Raw genomic sequence first — 19,362 nt, 5'->3', positions numbered from 1 at the left:
CCTACTTTCATCGATTATTGGTCGTCAACCCGCCAACGTTAATTGCTAATAATTGTAGGTTTTGATCGCACATACAGAAAAATGCTGCATAGATATCCTGAACTTATGAGATTTATTGAAATCAACACATGTAGGTACCTCAAGAGCGCTGTCAAATGTAAGCACAAGATACATGAATAGTAAGCGGAGGCATTTCCTTGTGCGTTTTGTGAGCGAACATTGTAAATAAGATTAAGCTTAAAGTATAGCTTGCACTGGGTGCAGAGAACGATTCGCTGCGTTTTTTGTTTCTTTGTTTGTTTTTGTTCTTGCGCTACACCGTTGTCAGCGCTTTTGACGGCCAAAGCAGTTGTTGAAGCCGCGGCGATAAACAAGAATAAAAATGCAAGGCCGGCACATCATTGGCGCCGCGCATGCTCAGATGTGGCCTATTTCAAACTGCAGATGTCGCTCCTGCAGTCTCGAGCGCAACGTTCCGTCGTTCTAGACATGAGTGTTGACCTCTTTACGAGGACTTACACACCGGGGGCCAATGCAGGCACACTACTCCCTGTCCAAAAAGCGAGACCTAACCACATACAGAGAAATTCTACAACACTATAGAATGGGCAGGAGAACCCTTCCTCCCCCCCTCCCCCCCATAGATCTCTCACAAAGAAGGAAGAAGTAATCTGGCGAAAACTGCAGACGGGTACCTTCCCAAACCCGTATATCCTACACAAATGGTATCCTGAGGTGCACTCTTCGAAATGCAAAAACTGTGAAAGGCTAAATCACATGCTCTGGGCTTGCCCAGCGCTAAACGGTCTACATGGGAACGAAGAGTCATGGGAATCCTCCCTTCTTAGCCAGGAAGAACAAGCCAAAAATAAGCCATCTGTCAAGACCAGGCCGCCGCCGGAAGCCAACTGAATCCGGCCGACGTCTAGGGGGGGGCGGGGGGGGGGGGGGGGGAGACGGTGAAAGGGGGAGCTGCTTCTCACCCCGATCACCCATACTCTCTGACGGGTGCAAATAAAGTGCTTTCTCTCTCTTTCTCTCTTACAAATTGTATTGAGGAACAATGTCAACTGCGTATGATTTAGCACCCAAGCGCCACGAGGGTTGTACTCAGGTTACATTAAGCACAACGAAGTAACGCGCCAGCCAGTATTCCAGCAAGAAGTTCTTTTTATTCCGCGATGAGGCATCTCTATAACAATAAAATTATTTACGTCTTTGCCGTTCTATTGACATCACGCTGAACGCTTGTTTAAAGTCATTAGGGTAGTAAAATATGGCGAGTATTCATTTGTTTTGCACGACACTATACAGTAGCTCGGCGTGTAAAGTGACGAAACAGGTACTTGGCGCAAACTGCCTATGAGTGGCTGCAGATAGAACTAACTTTATTCTTGATATCTGATTGCAGATGTCGCCATTACGATGGCAATACAAGAAATGTGAAAAGTAAGGATTGGCCCGATTGTTGTCCAATGGAACCAACGAGTTCACGGAGGATCTGACAAAACATGTCCTTCTGGATGCTCACATGCTTATTTAAGGCTTTGCATTGCACGTAGTGAGTCGGTGAATGTATGCTAAATGGAGAGACTATCTTAGGAATAAAGTTTCAAGGCAATCCTGCCTGTGCGTTACCTCTGAAGCGCGTTTTTACAGCGAAGCTGTATACCTTTGCCAGCCAAGGAAATTTTCGTGTTGGCGTAAAAAGAGATGCCCGGCTAAAAATTGAATACAAACAGCATATCTCCTTTGAAGTCCGGCATACAGCTTACAGCTCAGCACTCGTTTTCAAAAAAAAGACGCAAAACAAGCATCAAAGCCGCATGATGGATGGAGGCCTTCCAATTGGATAGAAAATCTCTAATGCAGTTGTAAGTGCGTTCTCCAAGGTTGAGTAAGGAGATGCGTTTGAGGATGGTGAAGTGGCTGATGTTATCGAAGGCGCGCTCGAGGTCGAGGCCCAAGATCGCCTTTGTGCGACAGGATTTGCCATCTAGGATTTGATGCTGAAGTTGGAGCATGACGTCTTTGGTGGAAAGATGCTCTCTAAAGCCAATTATCGAGTGGGGTAAGCAGATGTGTCTTCGAGGTGAGTGTTTACACGGGTTAGGAGTGTGTGCTCCATGACTTTGCCTACGCATGAAGTTGGCGAGATGCTGAATAAGAAAATTTTACTTTGTTGAAGACCGAAACACACTGATTTGTCTGATAACTCGTTATATTATCGGATTACTTCATTTTTATTAAAGAATGCAACGGTTTAGGCCAATCAATTTGTTACGCCATGATGCTGCCATTGTTGTTGCAGAATACAAACACATTCTTGGATACTATAGCTGGCCAAAAAAAGGTATAAGAGTGGCATATCCAAATGGTACTTCTGTCTCTCGCTCTTGCATTCTCCTTCATTAAGATTTTTTACAGTCCTTTGTTGACGACTCACATGTTCATTCTCCAATAGTCTGTGATGCTAATTACTCACCATTAGATCCTGCGGTAAGTGATTTACTACACGTCATAGAGTTAACACGTTCACTATAGGGAGCCTCAAAATCTGGTGTTCACGGAATTACCTCGACGTTTTTTTTTTGTTAAATATCGAAACGTAGTCGTCTGTATTCTAGTGCAACATTTGCACAAAATTCTGTCTTGCGATTTATCACATAAGGAGTGGAAGGGAAAAATTATTTGAGTGTTTGTGTCTGGTTATTCTAATTACTCCATCAAGGCCAATGCCACTCACTAGTATACCATGTAAAATGCTAAAAATATAATTTGTACTGATTCATTTACGTTTTTGGAGTCTAATGGTGTTTTCCCCCTATATCAACATGGTTTTTGTAGAAATATATCATGCGAAAGCAGCTTATGGCATTCACTAAAGACCATCTTACTGCAGTACAGCGCTACATACTGCAGTACAGCGCTACTGTACAATTGGAATTGCAGTACTTTTCAGATTTCCGTAAAGCTTTTGATTTAGTATCTCATACTCTTTTATGCTTCAAGCTGATTTACCTAATTTAGATATACACATTTCAGCAAGTGATTGCAAACTTTTTGCACAAACAGTTAAATTTTTTTTCCAACGAGCGAATCCGACTCGTCATTTAGCCCAGTTTTATCAGCTCTCCAGCAAGGTTGTGTCTTAGGTCCTCTACGCTTTTATTATTTATATAAATTATCAACCATGTTCAAATTCACATATCAGCTTATTCGCCAACGATTGCATAATTTATAGCGCAATATAGTTTGATTCGGACATGTCCGCACTTCCGTCTCACGGAATTTTCCAACTGGTGTGAAAATTTGCTGAAGATGCTTAAAAAATGTTACGCTTTATGTATTTTACGTCACAGTAATTCTGCAAATGCTTGCCACTGCGGCATAGATGGGACCACTTGGAGAAAGATAAAAAAAACAATTATTTACAGAAAGGCAGAGAGGCTGGTGTGTGTATCTCGGTGTTCCCTTCCCATCTTTCTTAGCAAACACATATTAAATACATAATAAACAATGATAATCAGTTCCTTGTTCATTCAAAGTTAAAATACGCAAGGTGTATATGGGACCCACATCATGTTTAACACGTAAATAGTCTTGAATTGCTGGAGAATCTTGCGATCGCTCTATTTTAGCGAATTACATAGCACGTGTAGTGGAAAGCTGAGCCTGAACCTTCTATTCATCTGACTTCGTAAGAGAGTCTCACGCCTATCTTGTTTCTTTAAAATATAGCGTCTGAACTATGAATTGAAACGTGAACTACTTTCAGAGCCATGTTCTAGTACAAAGTAGACTTTCATTTTGTAAGACCATCGAGTTTTTACTCCTCTGTTCCTATGACAAGTCGTGAGTAGAACACGTTGCTCACCTCCTTCGGATCACTAAGCGAGTGTATAGTAGTTAAAGTCCCACTTCATGAATGAATGCTGTATCATATTGCAACATGGTGTGGCAGACCAGTCGACTGAAGAGGAAGAGAACGAGGTTTATCTTGGCACCGCGCATCGAAGCTTACGCTCAGTAAAGTGCTAAAGCCAGGAGACTTGGCGTGTATTTTAACAAGGCAATCGGGACAACTTTGACGTAGGTTGCTGGATAAGCTCGACTAATCCCAGAGACCCACTAAGCTGCAAGAACACCATCTCACAATAGGAGCTTACTCGTTCACCGCACAGGGCGGCGAATCCTAGGTCTTGCCCCAAAACTTGGACACCTTCACGAAAAAGTGATGACTGCGACCATTGCGAACACTACAGAAAGGAGGACGCCAATTTGCATGACGCTGCTGAACCCATGAGTGCCGACGGCTTTTCATGGCGACACCTTTGATGACGTTGAAGATTGGCTGGCTGAGTCCGAGCTCGTAGCTGCGTTTAACGAGTTCGACAACACCAAATTCAGGAATGCCTGCTTTAGCCTCGAGGGTGGTGCTCACACTTTGTTTATGAACCATGAAAGTGCCGTGTCATCATGGTCTTACTTCCAGTGCAAGGTACGAGAGACTTATTCCAGCCATGATCGACGGGAAAAAGCGGTGCGAGCGCTTCAGCCACGCGTTCACAAGCCCAAAGAGAGCGTCACGATGTACACGAAGGACATGATGCGTCTCTTTCAGCGTACCGATCTGAGCATGTCAGAAGGGAAGAAGATGCCTCATCTGATGAGAGGCGTAAAGGAACAGCTCTTTGGCCGTTTTTTCTTTTTGGAACGTCCCGAGGACTGTTGCGGAGTTCTTTACCGAAGCCGCCACTATAGAGAAGGCACTTCATCAGCGGTGCAACACGTACAACCGTCAAGTAAACGCCGCGTCCACTCCGGATACGCCAGTAGGCTACGGGTACGACGTAGCCTTGCTTTGCGGGCTCGGTTCGCTCAGTGGTTCGCGATGAGCTGCAGAGGCAACACGGTACGTCGCCTCCTGCCCTCAGCTCCCGCACCGCAACCGTTATTCGATGACCACTAAATCCCCACGAGAAAATCATCCAATTGGAGAGCCCCCGATCGACGACCACTCGGCTACCACTGCGATGAAGCTGATCATGTGTATCGCGAGTGCCCTTACGAACGACGCTGACTTCGGGAATTTTCTGTCAATTCGCTCCGGCTCCCCCACATCGGCCTCCCCACATCGCAGAATTCCTCGGCAAAAACGCAGGTCGGGCAGCAGTCATGCTCCCTCACCGCGACGATATTTCCCTGCTAGTTATACAGCCTCTAGGACGGCGCAGGGGCGATGACCAAGTACACGCCGGGAAAACTGACGTACACGACCTTCCAAGGCGAGGCCGCTGATACACCACGTGCTGAATACCTCGTTTCGAAGCCGGCTGCAGCACAACAAAAATACGACGGCACCAGGAACCCCTTCCCGCAAACAAGATTTCACTGGACATACATGTGGTGATCGACGCCAGAAAAATTTGTGCACTTGTAGATACCGGCGAAGATTACTCGGCTACTCAGTCGTAAACTGGCGTGCTTTCTCAAAAAGTTACGCTGCCCTGTACTGAGGCACCCGTTCGTACAGGTGGCCACGCCGTCAAACCACTTGGATAATGCACCGCTAGAAGGGAAATTCGCGGTGCTGCATTTCTCGCCACTGGTCGGGTTCTGCTCCATTGTTCCCGCGATTTAATTGTTGGAATGGACTTTCTACGGGAATATGGCGCCATTATTTCTCGCCATCTCTTTCTCGACAAAGAGAGCAACCGCACAAGCCAGCGCCATCGGACGCAGATCCACACTTCGCGTTTCGGATGACAGCATCACGATACCCCCGCGCACGAGTGTTGTGCTTCCGGTCAAATCAGACGAGCTACGAGACAGAGAAGCCATTGCAATGGCAACATTTCTCTGTTACTGACCCAAGGTAATTGTTTAGGGCAAAGCCTTTTACAGCATAAGCTGTTAGCGACTCATTCCAATAGCCGTTTCGGTTCGCGATGGTGTCCGCCGCCGCCTCCGCTGACGGCGTCCGGGGATTGTAATCGCTACCGCCGGTAATGCGAAAAAAGGACCCGGTTCCCGACGGGATCAAACGCGGCCCTGCGCAAAAGTTAGATACTCTACCACTGAGCCACGCAAGTGCTTGCTATCATGTAGCGGGAAAATGCCCTATAAACGCGCCTTTGGCAGGTGGGCAGGCGCAGACGACGAGATGTGAAGTTAAGACACCGGCAAACGTAGAGCTACGTGCGCGGCTGCAACCAGGCATCATCGGGCTGCAGCAGATTGCTATGAAGAGAGCAGTACAAGCCACAGATCGCCGTGGACGCTGGGCGGACAGTTCAGATCGTTCTCGTTTAAACGAGGCGAAGAGACTTTGCCGCGAAGACTCTGTTGTGCGTGGTGCCGAAATTGGAGGTACTCTTGATCCGCTCCATCAGCTTACGCTGTAACCGTGCTGCGTGTGCCGCGCAGGCCTGCGGCTTTTTGAACTTCGTGATAGCCTGATAGCGATCCTCCCTAATAACATTGCCTTTGAGCATCGGCCCATTTTTTTGCCACTGCTGTCGCCTACGCCGAACCATCAACGGACAGCACCGAGTGTTTTGTCTCAGAACTGGGCAAAGACGACGGTTCGCAAAGAGGCACCGATGTAAACTCCGTGCTTATGGAAGACTAAAATAGGGCTCTGCAGCAACTCTTGGATGACTTCCATTCGTAGTTCGCTCAGTCTACTAAAATGAGCCAATTGCCAATCACGCAGCACCGACTAAGGACATACGATGACGCACGCCCCATCAAGCAACAGCGCTATCGTGTCTCGCCGAAAGAACGTTAGACAATTCAAGCTCAAGCCAAGGAGATGTGGAATGATGGCATCATTCAGCCTTGGCACAGTTCATTGGCCTTCCCGGTCATTCTTGTCGAGAAAAAAAAACACGGAACGCTTCCTTTTCTGTGTTCATTATGGACGCCTCAACGATGTTACCAAGCAGGCCGTGTAGCCGCTACCACGTATCCATGACTCTTTGGACAGGTTGCGGCGAGCTAAGTATTTTTCGCTTCTCTATCTAAAGAGCGGTGCTGGCAAATTCAGATAGATCAAAGAGACCACTAAAATGTTTTGGCTACTCCACGTGGCCTTTATGAATTCAGAGTACTTCCTTCCGGCCTCTGTTCTGCACCCACAACTTTCCAGCGAATGCTGAACACCGTTCTTGCTGGTCTGAAGTGGCAAAGCTGGATCATCTACAACGACGATGTGGTTGTTTTTTCGGCGCCATTGCATCAACAACTGAAATGACTGCGGCAAGTTCTCGAAGCCATCCGATCAGGCTAACGTCACCCTAAGGCTCAGAAGTGTCACTTCGGCTACAGGGAGTTGATATTTCTGGGATACGTAGTCAGCGCGGAAGGCGCTGGCCCCGATCCCGATAAAACTGCCACTGCAGCAACATTTCCAACACTGACCAACAAGAAATGTGTCCGACGCTGCGTGGGTATTTGCGGCTACTTACGGCGTTTTAAGCATGAAACGCTTTTAGCTGCCGTTGTTGGCAACCTTCAAGTTACCTTGAGCAAAAACCCAAAGCCGTTATCGGGGCACTCAAACGAGAACATCCGGGTATCGTTGCCAGAACAGAACGAGATCATCTGGGAAACCAGTCAAAAGTTCCGAAAATGCGGTCTCTGCTGCCCAACCCTCTGTACAGCAGAAAATTATATACGCTAGTTACTGCCTAAACAATATTGCTTCCGACTTCCTCCTAATGTTCGTTCACAATATCACTAAAGCTGTAAATTCTAGTAGGCTGAAGTTTTATTTGTCGTTCCCAATAGCGACATTCTTTTTATTGGCGCCGGTATGCCTTACGACATAATAACAAATAAAAAGAAGTAACAGTTTTGTGGATGAAGTCCAGGAGCGGCCGGTACAAAGGTCCGTGCATCCAGTGCGTTAGGATAGGTGGTCGACCTGGGTGGTAGCCAAGGCCGCGCAGGTGGCGATTGCGGGCCTCGCGAAGGCCCGGACAGTTCCCCAGGAGGTGATCCATCGTTGCCTCTGTGGCTGGGGCAGTGCTGAAGGAACAGACCAGTGGCGGAGGTTGTACACCGGGCGTCCAAGTGGCTGGATGGCAGGAGTAAAGGCGGCACCCACGCGGATCTTCCTGAGCGCAACCTCGTCTCGGCGAGTTAGGCCGCCGGAAAGGTCTGATCCACGCGGAGGGATGAGTGCACGCGTGGAGCGCCGGACTGATTCTTTGTGCAGGAGCAAGCTGTCCTTTGGGTACAGGCGAATTAGAGGCAGCGGGTTTTGGAGTTCCGCCGGATGGCAGGTGGCGTCTACATCCCGTTGGGCAGTTACAGACCAGCGGTTCAAGAGTATCTGGACATGACAGGTACACGAGTCAATAAGGTGATGCACGTCTGAGGGTACATTTAGCGAGCCGGTCACATTTCTTAGCTCTCGAACGGCCTGCGTGGAAGTCTGTGTATATAAGCAATATATTCGGCGACAAGCAATGTAGCTGAAGTATCATGGCTGATAAACCGTCCCGTATAGCTACGAGTTCCGCCAATACGAATGGGAACGGTGCCTCTGTAATATAGCAGCATGTGTGTTGCTCGTCAGGTAGTATGGAGCATACGAGGATGATGTGCAAAACGCAACCATCGATAGCTGCGTCTACGTATGCATCTAGTGAGTCACCGGTAGCTGTGAGGGCGGGTTCCGGTGCCACCAGACGGTTGGACTGTCACAGGCGAGTCAGCGGTCGGTTGTCGCTGGCCTGTGCTTAAGCCATCCTGGAACTTTGGGCAAGGGTGCGACACACTATAGTGGTGTTGGATTGTAGTAGGGGGCTAAGGACGCCGCAGCAGGTGCAGCTTGACTCTTTAAGCGGCGAGTCATTCGACGGTTGTGCACGATTTCATCGATAGTGTTTAGGTGTGCTTCCACCTGGAGGGTCGGGAAAGGGTTGAGCTGAGGGAGGCATGTGATCGTTCGCATGGCCACTCCGTTCGCAGTTTCGAGCCGGTCCCAATCTCTCAATGTGAGGCATTGAAACTGAGCTTGATAGACAAGCCGAGGCTGCAGAATCAATCGCACCAACACGCTGGCCATTCTAGAAAAAGCACACCCGCTCTTTCGAGAAATGCGGCGTATAAGATGCAGGGTATTAGCACTCTTACGACGTGCGGAGCGAAACCATGCAGTTGCAGCGCCGGGTGCGTACAGTTCGACTCCAAGTTCACGGATCGTTGATACCCTGGTGAGAGGTTGGCCATATAGGCTCAGACAAATCGGTGTCTGCAGGAGGCGATGGTGACCTTGGTTATTAGTAATGGACATGAATGCAGTTTTGTGGTAGAAAGTGTCAGTTCTATGTGGGCACACCAGTCTGAGATCTTGTTCAGGGAAGTCTGGAGACAATCCTGCTGGCGTTGCAGGTCTGCATGTAGTCTCCACATTGTCACGTCGTCCACGTACAGAAGGAAGAAGGTGTCTGAATACCAGCAAGTTGCCACGCGAGGGGCAATAGGGCAATGTTTAGCACTATCGGAGTCACCACTGAGTCCTGTTGTACATCCTGAATCGAAACAAGATGTCCTCTTTCTTTCCTTTCCTGCGCAGGACCCGCACGGCACACGCAGCACAGTCACAGCGTAAGCTGGTGGAGCGGCTCAAGAGTAGCTGAAGAGTAGACAACGGGGTCTTCGCGGCAAATTCTCCTTGCCTCGTTTTGACGGGAATGATCTGAACTGTCCGCCCGGCATCGAGAGCGAGCTGCGGCTTGCAATGCTCTCTGCAAAGCAGTCTGCTGAGCCCGATGATGCCTGTTTGTAGCCGCGCACGTAGCTCTACGTTTGCAGGCACTTTAACTAGTGGGCGCCACCATACTTGCGGAGGCTCGTGATTGCGTTTATTGCGCGCCTCGTCTGAATCGCATCTCGTCGTCTGCGCCTGCGTGCCTACCTAGGGCGTGTTTATAGGGTATTTTTCCACTAACTTACATTCAGTGCTTGCGTGGCTCAGTGGTAGAGTATCTGGCTCCCGCGCAGCGGGCCAGGGTTCGATCCTGGCGGGAACCGGGTACTTTTTTTTCGAATTTCCGGCGATAGCGCTTACGGTCACTGGACACCGTCAGCGGAGGGGGCGGACACCATCGTGAACCGAAACGGTTATTGGAATGAGCCCATAACAGCTTACGCTGTAAAAGGGCATCCAAAAGTCGCCGACACGCGGCGGAAGTTGGAGTCATTGTATTATGCGAATGGTCGCCGAGTGGCTAACGTTGTCGTAGGCCTTATGAACATCCATGCTGAGGAGGGTTTGAATGCTGCTTGTTCTTCCTCCCACAAGCACCATGGACGTCAAATGGTCTAGGCCATCTTCCGTGCCCAAGCGCGCTCCAGAGCCAATCTGGGCCGAATGGTACCACGTATGCCTTTCCAACCACCAGGAGATGCGCGATGCCAACATACGTTCAAGAAGCATGCACAACGTACACGTTAGGGTGAAAGGTCGAAGACTAGACAGCTTTTCCGAGGACTTTTCTGGCTTCGGTATTGGCACAATTTCAGCATGCTTCCATGATTCAGGTAGCTCTCCTGTCGTCCAAATTTTATTAAGCTAGTCAAGCAGCCACTGCAGCGGAAGGCCGTCGATGTTCTTGGACACTTCATAAGACATCCGATCTGGGCCTGGCGGTATTCGTGCTATTGCCTGGTCAATGGCTGCCTGAAGCTCCGCCATTGTACACGGTGCTTGCATGCCTTCGATGCCTGACTGACTGGGAGTCGCGCCAACTTCCGAAGGAAGGCTATACGCAAAGTCGAATTGTGGCGGGACCTAATCGTACGCTGGGAAAAAGACCCGGGCTGCTTCTGGTGCGAACTGGCTCGGCGTATGTACATGCAGAAGGCAGGCATGCACTGGCTGCTGGTTCCGGCGTGCGACTACCTAATTCCATGCTCCGGAACGTTCGCCAGATCGAGGCGGACGATAAAGGTTGTCGCAGTTTCAGCTAAAAGTTGTCGCAGTTTCACCTGAAAGGTGAAGCATCAATTGCGATAGCAAATTTGTAGAGAGATATACGGAGTAATGATATTAGCTTTATCAGCTGTATAAACTTGGACATGCAGCAGCACCGGCAACGCGCCGAACTGTTGTCGACGCCGTCGGCATTTTGCCCACGTTCGCTCAAAATGCGTGCGGCGTTGGTGACTGTTGCCGGAGCCTCTGATATAAATAGGCACTTGGTGCCGCAGCTAAACGTCGCCTCCCTTCCCTCCCCCTTCCCCCCCTCCCCCACGGCCTCTCGCGCATCGGAAGAAGGCGCGTTTGCTCTACATATATGGTGATTGTAAAGGAGGAAAGAGACGCCTACTTCTGCAGCCCTTAAGGAAGCACGGCGCAGAACGCGCGTTTGTTCTCCGCCGTGCGTTCACTCCCCGTGAAAGAGCGCGTCCCTCGCGCCCTTTCACTCGCACATACAGCGTTCGGCGGCGCGCGGCCACGATTTCATCTCCATTGACGTCATACGGAACCTCACGGCGACGGCGACGGCGACGGCGACGGCGACGCCGACGGCAGAAATCTGCTTTTGAGTGTCCATATAATTGCTATCGCAATAAAAGGCGAAGCATCAATTGCGATAGCAAATTTGTAGAGAGCTATACAGAGTAATGATATTAGCTTTATCAGCTGTATAAACTTGGACATGCAGTAGCACCGGCAACACGCAGAACTGTTGTCTACGCCGTCGGCATGTTGCCCGCGTTCGCTCAAAATGCGTGCGGCGTTGGTGACTGTTGCCGGAGCTTCTGATATAAATAGGCACTTGGTGCCACAGCTAAACGTCGCCTCCCTTCCCTCCCCCTCCTCTCCCCCTCCCCCACGGCCTCTCACGCGTCAGAAAAAGGCGCTTTTGCTCTACATATATGGTGATTGTAAAGGAGGAAAGAGACGCCTACTTCTGCAGCCCTTAAGGGAGCACGGCGCAGAACGCGCGTTTGTTCTCCGCCGTGCGGTCACTACTACTACTCCTCGTGAAAGCGCGCGCCCCTCGCGCCCTTTCACTCGCACATACAGCGTTCGGCGCGGGGCGACGATTTCATCTCCATTGACGTCATACGGAACCTCATGGCGACGGCGACGCCGACGGCAGAAATCTGCTTTTGAGTGTCCGTGTAATTGCTATCGCAATAAAAATGGACCAAATGACGCGCACCAGTCCATCCACTGTTCCCGGAAGAGGTGCTTCTCGCCGTGACGGGCTGACGCGGTGAGCCTATTAAGGTTCGCACGACGCTCAGCGGCGACCGGTTCACGGTTTAAGGCTAGTTCTGCATGACGGCGTGCTGCCCATGAACGCAACAGATGTTTATTCGTAGGTGGTCTGTTCTCCACCCAGTTCGACTGCGTGGCATCCTGCAACGGGTAACACGATGTAGCCGCGATCGAGGCGTTCCATTCCTTGCACTATATTCCCCAATCGGTTCTTGCTGTTGCCGGGCCACAAAGTGGATAAGCTCAGCCGAGATGCTTGGCCTGTGTCGATATACAGGTACAGCGTGATTCAGACACAGAGCGCGAGACGTCTGTTTCACGTGTCCTATTTTATCTGGTGGATCGAGCGAGAAAGACTCTTCGTTGAGCGAGGCACGGGACTTCCTTATGGAGCGGAGTTACCTGCTGATCCAGTTTCGCGAGATTGTCTTCTGCGATGTCAGTCGATTTAGTAAAAGTTGTATCACGCTCAGCACGTGCTTTGCACCACTTGACGATGTCGCGGTACCCTGAGCCATCGTGGTGAGTGGTGTCAGGATATGTCAATGTTGGTGTGTCTTCTTCGGAGAGGCACAGCAGAGCGAACTGATTGTTCATTGGAATGACACTGTCCCTTCTATCCGGTGTCATTGAACGGTGGCGACGCTGGCGGCTGCGGTGGGCTTTGATAGCCTTCTGTTTAACTGGACAGTATTTGGGTGCTATATCATGATCATTCGTTTGGCAGAGTATGCATTTGTATTTGGGTGTCTCGGGCGACTCCATAGAGGCGTCTGCGGGACGTGGACACAAGGCTCGCATACGACGGGGACGGAAACACCGACAGCAGTGTACGACCCCGGGCTTATACACATGGAACTGCATGCTACATCCATGGTACGTTATTTGCCTCACAAGGGACGATGCATCGTTCGTATGCACCTTAGAGCAAGAGGCTGCTTTCACCGAGTTTTGACAGCGCCTGATGTCAGCGTCCGTTCTGGCCCACTTTGACGAGGAAGCGGACACAGAAGTTCTTATCTATGTCAGTAACGTTCGTCTTGGTGCGGTGCTTGTACAATGGCAGGAAGTCATTGAAAGAGTGATACGCAAGTCGCACGCTATCGCGTGCATAGATCAACCACTCCGCCATGGAGAAAGAGTGTCTTGCCGTCGTGTGGGCGCTGGCTAAATTTTGACCTTACCTCTATGGCCGCCCATTCAAAGTTGTAACAGATTGTAGCGCCCACGGACACCGCAACGCGGATACGCTAAGGTCGGCGATCTCAGCTGGCGCCGTGGTGCCGGCAGTAAAAGGCGAGGAAAATAAAGATGGGCAGCGCGTGTTCGATGTGCAAGCATGGCACGCACAATTCTTTTCTCTAAATAGAAGCCTGTTACCTTGGTCTTCCTGTCGGCGCTTGGCGGTGACCCTTCGGTTCCTTACAGTGGTGACCCAGACGTGATTCGAACATGCAACCCTTTGACAACGTCCAACGACGATTACTTTGCCGTCTCGAGCGCCACTGGCGTTCATGGCCATTAATCACGGCACAACCAAAGCTCGATGTGCGATGTCGCACGCAGAGATCTGGGACTTGCGACATCGATCTCAAGGCAGACGTAGAAAAGTAGTCTGTAGCGTGAACATGCCTCGTCCACGAAGGTTGACACTCCCCCGAAAAAGCGACGATTAAGTCTGTGTCATGGCCTATCCTCTGCAGATGACTTTCCTGCCTTGCTCTGTTCACGCATCGTCTCCGACCTAGTACAGAGGCACTAGCCTTCTCCACACTGTTAGCGAAAAGATGCCGTGCACAACCCGTCCGCTGCTCTACTCCCAGCCTCGACCTTCTTGACCAGACGCTTGTCCAGACGCGCAAATTCTTTCTTAGCGGGATGTCATTCCCATTTTAGTGGTAAACATCATTGCTACATACCACAGGCGGTATTCTGGAATTATTTTCCTGGACAAGCTAATTTTCATGCGACTTGCTAGAGGATGCGTTGGCGTCGATAGGCAACAGTATTTGGCACAGCGCCAGGAACTATGTTGCACTCGACACCGATGCTTCAACTCATCTGGAACCCACGAAAATTAGCCTTTCTTGACCATTTCTAGACCAGCTTTTTGATAACGTCTTGAAAACGTTTAGAAATTTGATATGAACAGCTTTGGCTTATTTGTGTCTTTCCCAATCCTATTTCTAGACGAGCTTTTCGAATACGTCTTTAAGACCTGTTATAGATCGTCTCAGAAAAGTAATTAAGCCGGGCATTAGCAGAAATATACGACGCTTTACCAACGAAGTTGTCTCACTGGTGTCTTCTTTAAACCGTTTTTATTGACTTGGAAAAACGGTACGAAAACATGGTGTATCTCTTTTGGGCTACCTGGGAAACCGTCAACGTCCATATCAAGTAAGTTCTGGTTAGTTGGGAGCGTCAATGGAGTATTCCGGCACGATAAAAATAATGCAGCACTACCCCCAGGAGCTGCAGGTCTGGTTTTTGGAGGATCCATACATGGTTCGGCGACGCATAGCGGCGTGCCTCGGGAGACGGGAACCGGCCGCACTGAAGTGACGGCGAGCGAGCGGCATGAGTGTCATCAACAGGAATATCAGAGGTAGGAGACATCCGGCGAGGCCAGTAGCGACAAGGATCGGCATATGGGCAAGGAGAGGGGGAAAAGTAGCAACGGCAACAGATTGCCTTGTTCGAAATTCTCCCCCCAGTAGAGTTGCGAAATCTGGGAGGAGAATACAGGTCGCTGCGAGGTACAGCTGTCGGCGCCGGTCTGCTGTCAGGTCTAGAGACAGAGCAGGAGAACAGAGGTTGGAAAATTCTTGCCACACAACTGCCTCAATGAGGGAGATTGCTGGTGCTGATTATTCAGTAGTGTGGTCAAGTGAGTTTGAATGGAACGGGGCTGGACTTGCAGCCACGAGCTCGCGGTGAACGACACGCGTCACGTTCTCATCGAAGGGGGGTGTAGTGGTAAGGTCAACACAGGATGACGTCGCAGCCGTGCATGGGAGGCGGGAGAAATGCGGAATGCGGCGGCGGCTTTTGTCCAGCTCGAAGAGGCGGCATTCCTTCACAATGACGTCGATAGTGTAAACATTGTTGTAAATCAACAAGTTGCATGCGTCGTTCGGGATCCCTTTGAGGACGCGGCCTACTTTGTTCACCTTGGCCAATTTCTCGTCGACTTTCCGACATAGAGCGAGCATATATTATACGTCTTGTATGTACGAGGCACACCATTCAGTGTAAGACTGCACTCTGACAGCAAGTTCTTTTCTTGCAGCCAGTTGCCGACTGGTCGGGTTTCCAACGGGGTCGCGGAGCTTCTCCTTGGATGTATCCCAGGCTAGGCAGCTCGTCCTCGTGTATCCGGGACCATACACGCGGAGTTCCGCCCAAGTAGAATATTACATTTGCGTAGCAATACGGTAGGGTCCCAGTGGTTTTTCTGGCTAACACGCTCATACTTGCTGAGCAAGTCCTCAACGTCCACGTTATCTTTCTTGTCCGGAGAATATACTTGGCTCGCGTGGATTGGTAACCATTACGTACGTTATTGTTGGAGTCGCAGGTTTAGATGTTGACGAGGTGTCGTTACCGGGAGCCATGGTGGAAAGCAGGACGGTGCGGCACTGCGGACCTCCGCAGTGAGGACGGGAAACGCCAACCTCCACCAAAATGTAACCGAACGAGGGAATAAACACTGAAGGCTATGCCCAATATATATTTATAAAAACAACTGCTGCTCTTGCCAGGTCAGCCGCCAGCTCGACACCCAGGAGCAGTTCGTCTCCTACGTCGGGGCGCCCGCGCGCATCGTCCAAAGGAAACACGCAATATGCATGTAGCAATATCCTCGTGGGAAGCCTTCGAGATAATAAAATACTTGAGTTTCTATATTTTCAAGTGAAGCTTGTATGCGCTAGCCTGCGTCGGCGATGTAACGCTAAAAAAACAGCTGCTCTCAGAGCTGCTCGAGCGTCGTCGTCTTCTTCCGCAGCTGGCTCGTTGACTCGTGCTCGTGCTCGGCACGCACTTGTGCCACTGCCCCCGCGTTCGTCGTCGTCTTCGTTTGCTTTCACAGCTGGCTGCGCTGCCGCTAATCATTAAAGCGTAAAATTTCACTTCTCTTCTGTCGTCGTAATGGGGAGGCCGCGTTAACGTGGGCATGAGTCATTGCTTAAGAGGGGTATGAGCCATTCATTGTCTTACGTGACAGACAGATTTAATTTTGAAGCAATTTAATTGCGAAGAATCACAAGCGGCAATGGGGGCGGGCAAATGCTGCTAACCACACCGCCGAGAAAACTCGAGACATTGAACGCAAGCGACAACAGCGACGAGCAGAGAATCGTACAACGCAACGGAAGGAAACGTTGCACGAAAGGGGACGAAGAGTAGAAGGAAAGGGAAGGAAAAGTAGTAGGTCAGGTATACACACGACAAGCTTCGCTTACGCCCATTTTCTCGTCAGGGAAACGGCTGGTGATTTTTTCAAGATTAACTCTAAAGAATCTGCGCAGAATATTTACACCAGGTATAAAGTCGAAGGCATTCAAAATTGAATGACGTGGTTTGATTAAATTCGTCCCGTCTGCTTTTGTGAAATTGAATTATGTGTCACCTTGACCACTGTTTCTTCGCAGAAAAAAAATAACAATGTAGTACGTTTGGAATAGCGCAAACAGGAATATGCCCCAACGTCCTCGCAATTTATCACATATAGTGTGCGTGAATAAAACGTCCATGACAGCAGCGGAAAGCAGAACCCTGCCCCGGTCTCCACCACCGAGGCATTGGAGCGTAGCGTTGACGGTGCAATCATTTCGTTTCGTCGTTCACAGCCAACCCCACTCCGTGTCGCTACAAACATTTAACCCTGCGCGCGCCTTACGTGGATGAGCCATCTATAGCGGGACAGCACAACAACGGCGGCGGCAGCACCAATGGCGTGAAACGCGCTTCGAGCGGCCGCATATTTGCTATCGCAATAAAACAATAAAATAATGTTCCTGCACTCACCACATGTGTATCCCATTGAGTAATAATTCGCTTTGGAATATTTTATACATAGGAAGAATGAATATACGATTGCCATCATGACCATATTACTTCCGTGGTTAAGTGTTAGAGGCTGAAAGAAACAACAGTACCTCAAACTCTTAGATGAAATGGTGTACAACGCTTCAATATGCACTGATTTGTTTCTTTAGCAGAGGAACGTGGCGAGCCGAGACGAAAAAGCATGTAAAAGTGTGGAGTGCTCTGGGCCCCAGCCAATGCACAAGCAGGAATTCACATAGATGCCCTGTGGGCGTTTAATTCTTTATCTGTTTTTGTTTCATTTTTATTTATTTATTTATTTATTTATTTATTATTTATTTATTTATTTATTTATTTATTTATTTATTTCTACTTGCACTCGACACGTAGCACTGTGTGCACGGCAGCTTTATCTTGTCGCTCAGTTTCAGCGATAACTTATTATTGCCATTACCTGCTGATTTCTGCTTATCTGGTTCCAGCTATCTTTAAGTGCTCGAACTTGATCGCAACTACACACTTGTTACAACTTTCCTATTTGTGGTGTAAAAGCTATACAGACTCATATTCCTTGAAGTGAATAAGAGCCTGAAGGCCACGCAAAGACCTGATGACCACAAAATGAATCACTCTTGGCACTGTAGTCGTGTGCACTGAGGCACCAGCTTCCAAAGAAAACAAAGGGAATTGCCTGATTCCAAAGCCTCGTTTCGTTTTTGTCTATCTTCTTTTTTCAACTGCGGAAGCCAGTAAGTGTCTTCCTCGTCACATATTCTGCATGAAGAAGACGTGTTGTTGGGCGATATGGTAATACGCTCAGTAAGAAATCATTAGGTGTAACGATAATGTTGTCAATATTAAAATAAGGTTTTAAATTAGGTCAGCCACTACATATATTTCTTGTTCGGGAACGATAACGCGAGGCTCTTTAAATAGGCGTTGAGAGGTTTTGCCTCATGGTACGGTAAAATGACCACCAAAGGAGACATACAAGTACGGTAGTGTGCGGCACCCTAAGACTAACTGAAATCTTGCACGAGCGAAAGCAAATGAAAAACTCATTTCGACGTATTGCCGCCGTCGAAACGAGCTATGTATGAGGCCTACACCGCAGCGAGAGAGAGAGAAACAACTTTTATTGGAAACGGCAAGTGTAAGAGGAATTAATCTCCCCTACCTTAGATGGCGGCCACGAGCCCTTGGGTCCTAGTGGCATCTTCGGCTTGCCTGATGACTTGTAGTTGGTGCGGGCTGTCTGAACTGAGCAGCGTGGTCTCCCACTGCTCCGCGTTCGTATACTTGTCGTTTGGCCCCTCCATTATTATGGGGCAAGCCCATATTATGTGTCTGAGGTCGGCCTGCTGATTGCAGGCTTTGCATTTATCTGAGTAGAGCTCTGGATAGCAATGATTATAAGCGATCGGGTTTGTGAAGGTGTTTCTTTTGTTGTAGGCGCCATGCTGTCGCCTGCTGTTTATTTAATGAGGCGTGTGGTGGAGGGTAATGTTGTCTCCCTAATCTGCAGTGTTTCGTGATTTCATTATAATTGACCATGTGGTCTCTCTCTGCACTCAGGCCCCGCATTGTTCCTGCTCTTGCTCGGCTCGCTAACTCTCGAGCTCGGATGTGTGTGGTTTCGTTGCCCGAGAGGGAGGAGTGGACGGGCGTCCATATGACATGAACGTCAGGCTCCCCGCGAATGTTACTTATGATCCTTAGCGCCTCTTTGGAGACCATTTCCTTAGCGAAGTTATGAAGCGCACTTTTATAATCACTGATTATGACGCTGGCCGTTGTGGAGGCGAGCGCCACCGTTATGGCCACTTCTTCCGCGATTTATGATTTTCTAGTTTTAATGGTGCCGCTGGCAAGCGAGTGGCGCGCTTGATTTGAGGCGACCACTGCCGTGTGTCGGCCGTCTGCATATTCCGTCGCGTCTACATAAACCACGTCCGCATCGTTTTGAAACTTTTTATGCAGTGCTTTCGCTCTTGCATTCCTCCGCTCTCGATGGTGTTAGGGATGCATGTTACTGGGTAATGGGGGTACGATGATGCGCTCTC

General features: G+C 49.4%; 1 long non-coding RNA gene across 1 annotated transcript in view; it reads left to right on the top strand.

Annotated features, from left to right (window-relative positions):
• The window catches only part of LOC125945644 (uncharacterized), a 40,386-nt gene extending 38,786 nt beyond the window's left edge, over positions 1–1,600 (top strand). Inside the window, exon 4 of the long non-coding RNA XR_007467125.1 lies at positions 1,412–1,600. This is a non-coding gene — a long non-coding RNA (uncharacterized LOC125945644). The remainder of the gene's footprint in view (positions 1–1,411) is intronic.
• The last annotated feature ends 17,762 nt before the right edge of the window (positions 1,601–19,362 follow it).

Source organism: Dermacentor silvarum, chromosome 5 (assembly GCF_013339745.2).
Source record: "Dermacentor silvarum isolate Dsil-2018 chromosome 5, BIME_Dsil_1.4, whole genome shotgun sequence".
Taxonomy (NCBI): Eukaryota; Metazoa; Arthropoda; class Arachnida; order Ixodida; family Ixodidae; genus Dermacentor; species Dermacentor silvarum.
This window is presented reverse-complemented; position numbering and strand designations above follow the sequence as displayed.